Below are 9645 nucleotides of genomic sequence, written 5' to 3' on the forward strand. Positions count from 1 at the left end.
AAACATGTTCTTCTATCCGATATGCGTATACTGTTTACCACTGAACGTTGATCGTCAATCCATCATTACTGGAGAACATATATTAAAGAGGGGCATTCAAACTCATAAGTCGAAAATAAACTGACAATATCATGACTTAAAAGGATAAAGACAAACAACATACACAAAACACAACATAAAAAACTGTAGACTGAGCAAAGATAGAGGTCATCAACAGAAATTATAATAAAGCTATAAATATAATTATGTAAGAAAGCAGACATCAAGTATAGCATTGATACTGTTATTTATTCAATCGTTTCACATGCGCAGTTTTACTGTTTTGCATACAATAAAAAGTCCGTCACATTGACAAAATGATTAAGATGAGTAACTCTTGCAGTGACGTGGATATGAATTATTCTGTTTTGCCAGGCGTTGTCTGACAGCTTGACATTAGATTCTTATTGAGATTGCCACCGATATCATTTATAAATCAGTATTGACCTTACACATCCGCTTCCAAGGTATTTTTAACTTCCATATTAAGATTTAAAATGATCTATGTACCATTGTTTTCATTGAAATATGCTTTAAGCATGCTAAAATTTCCACATCTGATTCACGCCATCTCTAGAATAGGCAGTTTCACAGCAACGTTGAAGCTCGGATTTGATTGCTGATTAATTTGATGTTGATAATTTAGAAAGGCGTTTCATAAAGCACTTGGAAGACCCAGCAATATACCGTTTTTCGTAAGGACACTTATGTAGTTTAGGTATATAATACAGTTCTTAATTTTCGGTTGAAATTCCAAAGGAAAATAGTTCATAAGATGTGGTGTGCTTGATAAATTGTTATGTGAATAGAACGGATAAACCCTTTGAACAATCAAAAACCATGCATTGGTCCAAATATGACGGACAACACATTCATAAAAACACGAGAGAACAAACTGTCTTAAAAAATATTTTTCGGAACTCAACAGATTGAAAAGCGTAAACAAAATTTGTGTTGTTATATACCCTAAGAATTGTAGTCGACTGCAGGTTGGAGAATATTAGTAAACGCCCCCAGTTTTTGGTGGAGTTCGTGTTGCTCAGTCTTTAGTTTTCTATGTTGTTTCTTGTGTACTATTATTGTCTGTTTGTCTTTTTCATTTTTAGCCATGACGTTGTCAGTTTGTTTTCGATTGATGAGTTTAACTGTTCCTCTGGTATCTTTCGCCCCTCTTTTATATACAGTAACAGTTACTACTAAAATGTCCATGCTATCTAGTTGCATGTCCATGTGTATTATACATTTGTTTTTATTCGTTTAATATAATGAAATGAAGATCTTGTTCACCCAAAATTTAATAATCAGAGGGAAATATGGTGTCACGTGAAATATTATTCACCAATCAATTGTCTATTTAGAAGTCAACATTTACACAATAATTCAAAAGGCCTTTTCATATTCTCCATATAAAACTCATCAAATTTTATATTTAAATGTATAATAAAACTGCCATGAAACTTATTGTTTTTTTTATAAAGATATAATAAAAATGATAACAAGTCGTTTATACAACGCAAAGCATCAAATGACGAAGAAGACAAAAAAATATGTGTTCTTTTTTCAAAAAAAAGAAAAAGACAAACTGGAAACTTTTTTCGCGAAAAGAATCTCCACATTAAAATCATCTGAAATTGAAAAAAAAAAAAATTTAAAATATTTTATATTTCATATGAATTAAGTGAACATAAATGATTGCTTGCTAAGCCTCATAAAACATTTGTTGCAATAATAAGAATCCAAATGTTTGATTTAAGACGTTCCGCTATATACATGATGTCCTTTAAAAATAATTCAAAATTTGGTTACTGTGTGAATTCATCGAACCTAAAATAAAACATACCACCGATACAGTAAAAATCAGCATTATACATGTATCTTGAATAACATATAAATAGTGACATGAACGTCGATTGAAAAGAAACTTTACGACAAAAGAGAGGATTTTAGCTTTCCTATAGTGAACTTTCCATTTCTTATCATATCAATACAGTTCAGAGCCTACATATATCTATTTACCTTTTTCTTTGTGTTACAAAAAAAACATGCATCTATAGTGAATCTGAGAAAAGAGACTCTTTCAGAATTACAAAATAAAACAAGAAATGTTAAAACAAAAATAAATGAAATGAGTACTGATACTAGTTAAATATCATTGATAATATTCATTTCTGAATGTTTTGTTGTTGGTTTTTAGAAACTATGGTTTTGTTGGTGTTTTTTTTTCTTTTTAGAATGTCTTTTTTTCATGTGCATGACGTTTGTTCTATATTTCAGTTGAAAATTAAAACAATCACAATGAGAGTTCATTTCGTGAAAAATAAATCAATTTCAATCAAAATTATGTTAGGAAAAGCTGAAACATAATCACAACTCAAAATAGGAAAACACAAAATATTCGATCTATAGCATAATCAACAACGATATCGTTCAACTAAACATAATTACTTTTATAGCCTTCAGTTGTTTCTCAGGTGTTTGAACTAAAAATGTAATTTCATCAATAACTAAAAAGGAGATGTCTTGTTACAAGTTATACAATTTTCGGTTATTGAACTACCATGAAAAAAGGTTAAAACATATGTATGTGTATCCGACTAGCATAAATATTTCCCTATATCAATTGAAAAAGATATAGACACTGAAAGATGTAATTGAAAGTAATATGTACAAACAGTAAACAAAATCAGTTTTTTGCTACTTCACCTCTCTCCGGACGTAAATTACAAAACCCTTAAGGGAAAGGTTATCACAATTGGACATATGTGCATACATTTTATGTTATTGTACTGTGTGTTTATCTGATCTGGGTTTTTTACAGTTTGTTCCTACCGTGGAGATTACTTCTAACCTTTCATCAGAACTGCCGGAATAATCTGTCATAGAACTGTTCTAAACCGTCCTAGAACTAATAGAACTAATTAGGATCAGTTTTAGGAAGGACTGTATAAATCCGTTCTAAGTAGAACTGACCAAATCAGTTCTAGGTTAGAACTGTCCTAGCAAGAGCTGTCTAAAAGGTGTCAGGAAGACAGTTCTACATACTGTCCGAGAACAGTTCTCCTGACAGATTCTGACAGATTTGCTGAGATGTTGGAAGTGATCTCCACTGTATGTTGTGTTGTTACATCAATCCCAGCTATGTTAGATGGTTGAGCGCTAAAAGACATGTTAAACCCAATCACATTTATAATGTGCCTGGTCTAAGTTTGGACCTTATTATACAGCGGTTGTTGTTGAATGCTTTGTGTCATATTGAATTTTTTCGTTTATTGTTTTTTACATTAATCAAATCGATATATATTGATCCGCCAAATATTCAATGCTCGACCTGGGCACTAAAACCAGGCAAACAACGTTGGCCCGGTTAAGCATTAGTCTAGGTATCGGCCTCTCGCATTCAAGGTGAGTACGCTTCTACGAGAACAACTGTGAGGCGGGTTCACGCATCATATGAGTGTTTTCACCTTGCATTAAGCTACTTTTGTTTTCTAAAATGCCCAATTGAGACAATATTTTCACAATACGCATATTCGACCGAACAGTCTTATAGAGAGACTCTTAGTGTGAAATACTGCACGTATTACTGAATATAAATATGGAGAAGTTTTAATTTGCATGATTTCGGGTGATTTCCCTGAGGTTAGATGATATCTTACTTAGCATTTTCGTGGTTTTATAAATGCAATATTTAGAATTTCCCAGAAAATATGCCAAGCTTTTCAAATATTTAAGTGATATACTCCCACTCCGTTAATTCTAATTCATTCATTAACAAATATCTGACACATTTTAATACCAATTTGAAATAATAATCATAAAATTTGAATTTATTAATTAATATGTTTGAAATATTGATCATGCCTTTATTGATTATAATTATTTTCTCACATGAATTAAGTGACAAAACATTTATTTCAATACTATAACATTTGGTAGGCCGCCTTACACCTGCCTATCATAATAAACGATGTCTTGTTGAAATGATTGATTGACAAAAAATCGACATGATTATGATCTATTTTTAACATCATTTCTGTCAATATTTTTTTTCTACAGTACAAAAATACAGGGCATTAATAGACATCGATGTCAGTTTTGAAAACAAGACATGTCAGTTAGTATTGACTTTCATTTAGATTTAAAGGGAGAATATATTTATGTCTGGCTCCGTCTAAATATGTGGTCCTCTCACAAAGATGGATATATAGATGGATGGATGGCTGTTTGACGTCCAGTGGCAAATTATACGAATATTTAGGAAGAGAACGTGTTGATACGATATGAATTAACCCTGCTGTGTACTAGACCGACATGCAATATTTTTGATCTGCAATCCGCAGGAATACATGTAACTTTACCCTGGACACATATTAATCCGACTCCGAGCCGATCAGTCTTTGCTTTTACTCCTTAATGGCACGTGCGCGCAGCGGTAAAGCAGGTCATGCTGATGTTAAAATATTTGTTTTGACCCGGCTCGCGTTCGAACAAACGACCCCGCACTCGAGGCGTGCACGAGAATACCCAGGTGGTAATTTGGATTCAAATTGGAAAATAACATGTCAGTTTGTATTGACTTTCATTTCGATTTAAATCGAGAAAATATTTTTTAAAGTCGGTTTTCCACTTACTATGTAATTCTCTTAACTAGAAAAGCACGTAATATTTCCCTTTTTGCCATAGTTTCATTTATACTGAAATGACATAAAATATATTGACGATGTTAAAATATGTTAAGTCAAGTGTTAGTTTACCTTATAAGTAATAGAACACAAATATCATGAATGCAAAACTGTTTCTCTCGATCATTTTTTACATTCATCTGTCGGATGTACGTTTCTGAAATAGGCATGCTTGCAAGAGGGGCGAACGATACCAGATGGACACTCAAACTCATACGTCGAAAATAAACTGACAACGCCATGGCTAAAACGAAACTAGAGGCTCTTAAGAGCCTGTGTCGCTCACCTTGATCTATGTGTATATTAAACAAAGGACACAGATGTATTCATGACAAAATTGTGTTTTGGTGATGGTGATGTGTTTGTAGATTTTACTTTACTGAACATTCTTGCTTCTTACAATTATCTCATTATCTCAATTTATAATGAACTTGGCCCATTAGTTACAGAGGAAAACATTTTGTTAAAATTTACAAAAAATTACAAAATTTACAAAATTATTTAAAATTTACTATAAAGGGCAATAACTCCTTAAGGGGTCAACTGACCTTTTTGGTCATGTTGACTTATTTTTGGATCTTACTTTGCTGAACATTATTGCTGTTTACAGTTTATCTCTATCTATAATAATATGTAATATTCAAGATAATAACCAAAAACAACAAAATTTCCGTAAAAATTTCCAATTCAGGGGCAGCAACCCAACAACCAGTTGTCAGAATCATCTGAAAATTTCAGGGTAGATAGATCTTGACTTGCAAAACAATCTAACCCCATGTCTGAATTGCTCTTAATTCTTTGGTTTCAGAGTTATAAGCCAAAATCAACATTTTACCACTATGTTCTATTTTTAGTCATGGCAACCATCTTGGTTGGTTGGCAGGGTCACCGCACAATTTTTTTTAAACTAGATACCTCAAAGATGATTATGGCCTAGTAGGGTTAAATTTGGACCAGTAGTTTTAGAGGAGAAGATTTTTGTAAAAGATTAGAAAAAAATACGAAAATTTGGTAAAAAATGACTATAAAGGGCAATTACTCCTTAAGGGGTCAACTGACCATTTTAGTCTATTTAACTTATTTGTAGATCTTACTTTGCTGAAAATTATTGCTGTTTACAGTTTATTTCTATCTATAATCATATTCAAGATAATAGCCAAAAAACGATATGATTTCCTTAAAATTGCCAATTCATGGGCAGCAACCCAACAACAGGTTGTCCGATTCACCTGAAAATTTCAGGGCAGATAGATCTTTACCTAATGAACAATTTTACCCCCATGTCAGATTTGCTCTAAATGCTTTGGTTTCAGAGTTATAAGCCAAAATCTACATTTTACCCCATTGTTCTATGTTAAGCCATGGCGGCCATCTTGGTTGGTTGGCCGGGTCACGCCACACATTTTTAAAACTAGATACCCCAATGATGATTGTGGCTAAGTTTGGTTTAATTTGGCATAGTAGTTTCAGAGAAGAAAATTTTTGTAAAAGCTAACAACGGACGACGACGACGACGGACGACAGACGCAAAGTGATGAGAAAAGCTCACTTGGCCCTTCGGGACAGGTGAGCTAAAACGATAAACAGACAAGCAGACAAACAATAGTGAACAAAACACAACATAGAAAAATAATCAATAAGCAAAACACAAACCACACCAAAAACTGGGGGCTATCTCATTTGCTCAGAAAGGGTAAGCAGATCATGCTCCACATGTGGCACCCGTCGTGTTGCTCATTTTAGTACAAATCCGGTAATAAGTCTTATTCGGTAGGTCGAATTCATGAAAAGGGAACGGGGTTGCAGTTACGACATAAGGAACATATCCCCTATTATCTGTTTAAGCAAATTTTGATACGGACCCGGAACAGTTTACTAATGTAACTGAACATGTTGATTTTGTTATCCATGTTGCATGGACGTTGCTGTGTAAACGCATATTTGTTCCACTTAACAGAAGTTCCAATGGAAACTTTGTTATAAACAATGTCATAATAACTATAATATTTATTCCAGTGGATTGGTGTTTCCATTTAGAACTAACATTATGAAGGAACTTCTATTCCATGAAAGCTGCACTGATTGCTAATGTATGTTTTTCATGTAAAAATGACCACCCTCCAACATTAAAGACTAGAATATAATTAATGAATAATTGTATCTCTTTTTTTCTGTTGAATGTCTTTTTGATCTTGTTTTATTGATATTCATCATCAACCGATAATTATTTATTACCTACTTAAAGCCAATAACTTTAATAAGGAGTAAACCAATTATTTCGGCCATGTTCACAAATTAGTTAATTTTGTCCAAATATTTTTTTATCTTTAAATTTTCTTTTTATTTATTAAAGTTTTCAATAATGAGTCCAAAAGCAAAAAAAAAATATATAAATGGTCACTTGGGTCTACGATTCCTTTAAAACTCAATCATCTATTTCGACCATGTTGATTTGTTTTGCTGATTAGTGTGTGTCTTTAATTTACAGTTCAGGCTTTCAAAAACTTTAAGATAATAGGCAAAAATAAAGCGTCGTCTATAAGGAAATAAACTCCTGTAAAGAGTCTTCTGACACTTTTGGTTCAAATAGACAGTAGTTAGGTCGATAAGCATTTTGAAAATATCTGTCAATTTTCGGGTCACAGACAGTTTAATAATCTATAACGGTTTCCACTTTATCAAGCTGTACATCGTCGAAAGTCTGCGAAAGTGGTGAATCAAATTAATAAACAATCAGATTCGCAAATTTCTTCATCAAATGACCAAAAAAAAACGATTGAATAAAAGTAAAAAGACTGACGATGCAGTTCCTAAATTGAGCAATAGCACTGAATAATTTCTCAACCAAATAAAATAAACCTTTTTAATATTTGAAAGAAGACTTCCGGCGTGAATCCTGGTTTGCGACAGTTACATTTATAAATGATAAAGAGATAAAGAGGCATTGTTAGTTTAAAAGTCAATATTTATATGTGGCGGGATTTGACTTTTTGAAAATATACAAATCCTTCAGTTCCATTTTAATAAAGAATTATACACTTTCATAAAAGGCTATCCAATATAATTAAGCAAAATTCTGAAATAAAGATAAACAAGAATGTGTCCAAAGTACACGGATGCCCCATCCGCACTATCATTTTCTATGTTCAATAGACCGTGAAAATGTGGAAAAATCTCTAATTTGGCATAAAAATTAGAAAGATCATATCATAGTTAACATGTGTACTAAGTTGCAAGTAGATTGGACTTCAACTTCATCAAAAATCACCTCTACCAAAAACTTTAACCTGAAGCGGGACAGACGGACGGTTTAACGAACGAACAGTACAACGGACGAACGAACGGACGAACGGACGAACGAACAGATGGACGCACAGACCAGAAAACATAATGCCCATAAATGGGACATAAAAATAAGAAAGTAACAAACAATATTTTGCCGTTTAAAAGCATGCTCACAATTACCGAAGCAAGCTTGAAATACTTTTAAATATGCTGATGAGAGATTGAGATGCCCTGCAGTCAAATATTAGTAACTGTGCTAAATATTTATTTTTACTCAGCACAAGAAGGAACGATCTCGTGTCATATCAAGAACAAATTATTTCCTTAGTTTTGCTAAAGGCCTTACTGAATTTCCTCTGATTGTTTTTCTTTTTTTTCGCCATTTTTTTTATTGAAAAATGGAAGCAGAATTCTTTGTACTTCTCATCAAACATGTAAAAAGTGAGAAATCAAAACGTTTTAATTATGCTTTTTTAAATATGGAGAGGATACTTATAAAAAAAATTAAATGCACTTGCAAACAAAATTGTGCTCTTTCTGCATAGATGGGTGAAATATTGCAAACAAAACGAACTTACGTAACCTGTCCCATTCACGTATACAACAACTTCATTGAATGATATCAAATGTCATGCATTTACGGAAATGATTCAACATCAAGCGTTGTGGAATTCGATTCTAAACCGGTATCAGTTTTCTTTTAGACATACATCTTCTTTTTTCTGTATGTCCTTTTTTATTAAAAATAAACATATTACCTGTTTCCAAAGATTAAAGTTTAAAGTGATTGTATATATGTATTAATCTAAATGTATAAATTAGTGTTGGCATCTTAAATACTGACAGTTGTTAAGTTGATAATAGGATGTCGGATCAGTTAAATGGTTTGTTCTCACCCAAGCTATCAACGTTTACCCCACAATTTAGCCTATGTTATTTGCGTCACCATATAATACCAATACACAAAAGATTTCAAGTTTCGATGACATGCCTTTAGGATAAACTCTATAATAAGGATGTTTGTATTGTGTGTAAATTTACAGCCGTTAGAGGGCGGTGCAAATGGCGCGTCTATGATCGGACTTCCTGCTGAGTCTGTCACAATTTTCTTGTCAAAAAATGTTTGAATTTTAACACGAGTAGTGACAAGTGAATGTTATGCATGTTTGAAGTCTTCAAAGGTAATTGAATAAAATGTAGAAATCCTTTTGGTAAGAAGATGACAAATTGCTTAAGACATATCATATAGTGTCTTCTTTAAGTGGGCTCCTGGTGTTGGTTATTGATACAAGGACTGTTTTGTTTGGAGGGTTCCCTGTACAGACAATTGATACAATAACTGTTTGTCGGCTACTCTATATTAAGAGAGTAACAAATTCAAGCATCTTAAATATGCGTTTGATCTATTAGAGAAATTGATGGAAGAGTCTTATTGGAGTAACTGCCAACAACATTTCGATAATATTTTTCAACATTAGTCTTTGCTTTTGTTACTTAAAACGTTTCATGTCTTCCTTGGGTAAAAAGGGCAAGGGTTTTAAAATTAATTTATTAGCATATGAATCTTTTATGGATAGTTTGTTTTAATAATTATGTTTAATAATTATTTGATTTAAACCAATTAAACTTTTTTTTAAAG

This window comes from Mytilus edulis, chromosome 1 (assembly GCF_963676685.1).
Source record: "Mytilus edulis chromosome 1, xbMytEdul2.2, whole genome shotgun sequence".
NCBI lineage: Eukaryota > Metazoa > Mollusca > Bivalvia > Mytilida > Mytilidae > Mytilus > Mytilus edulis.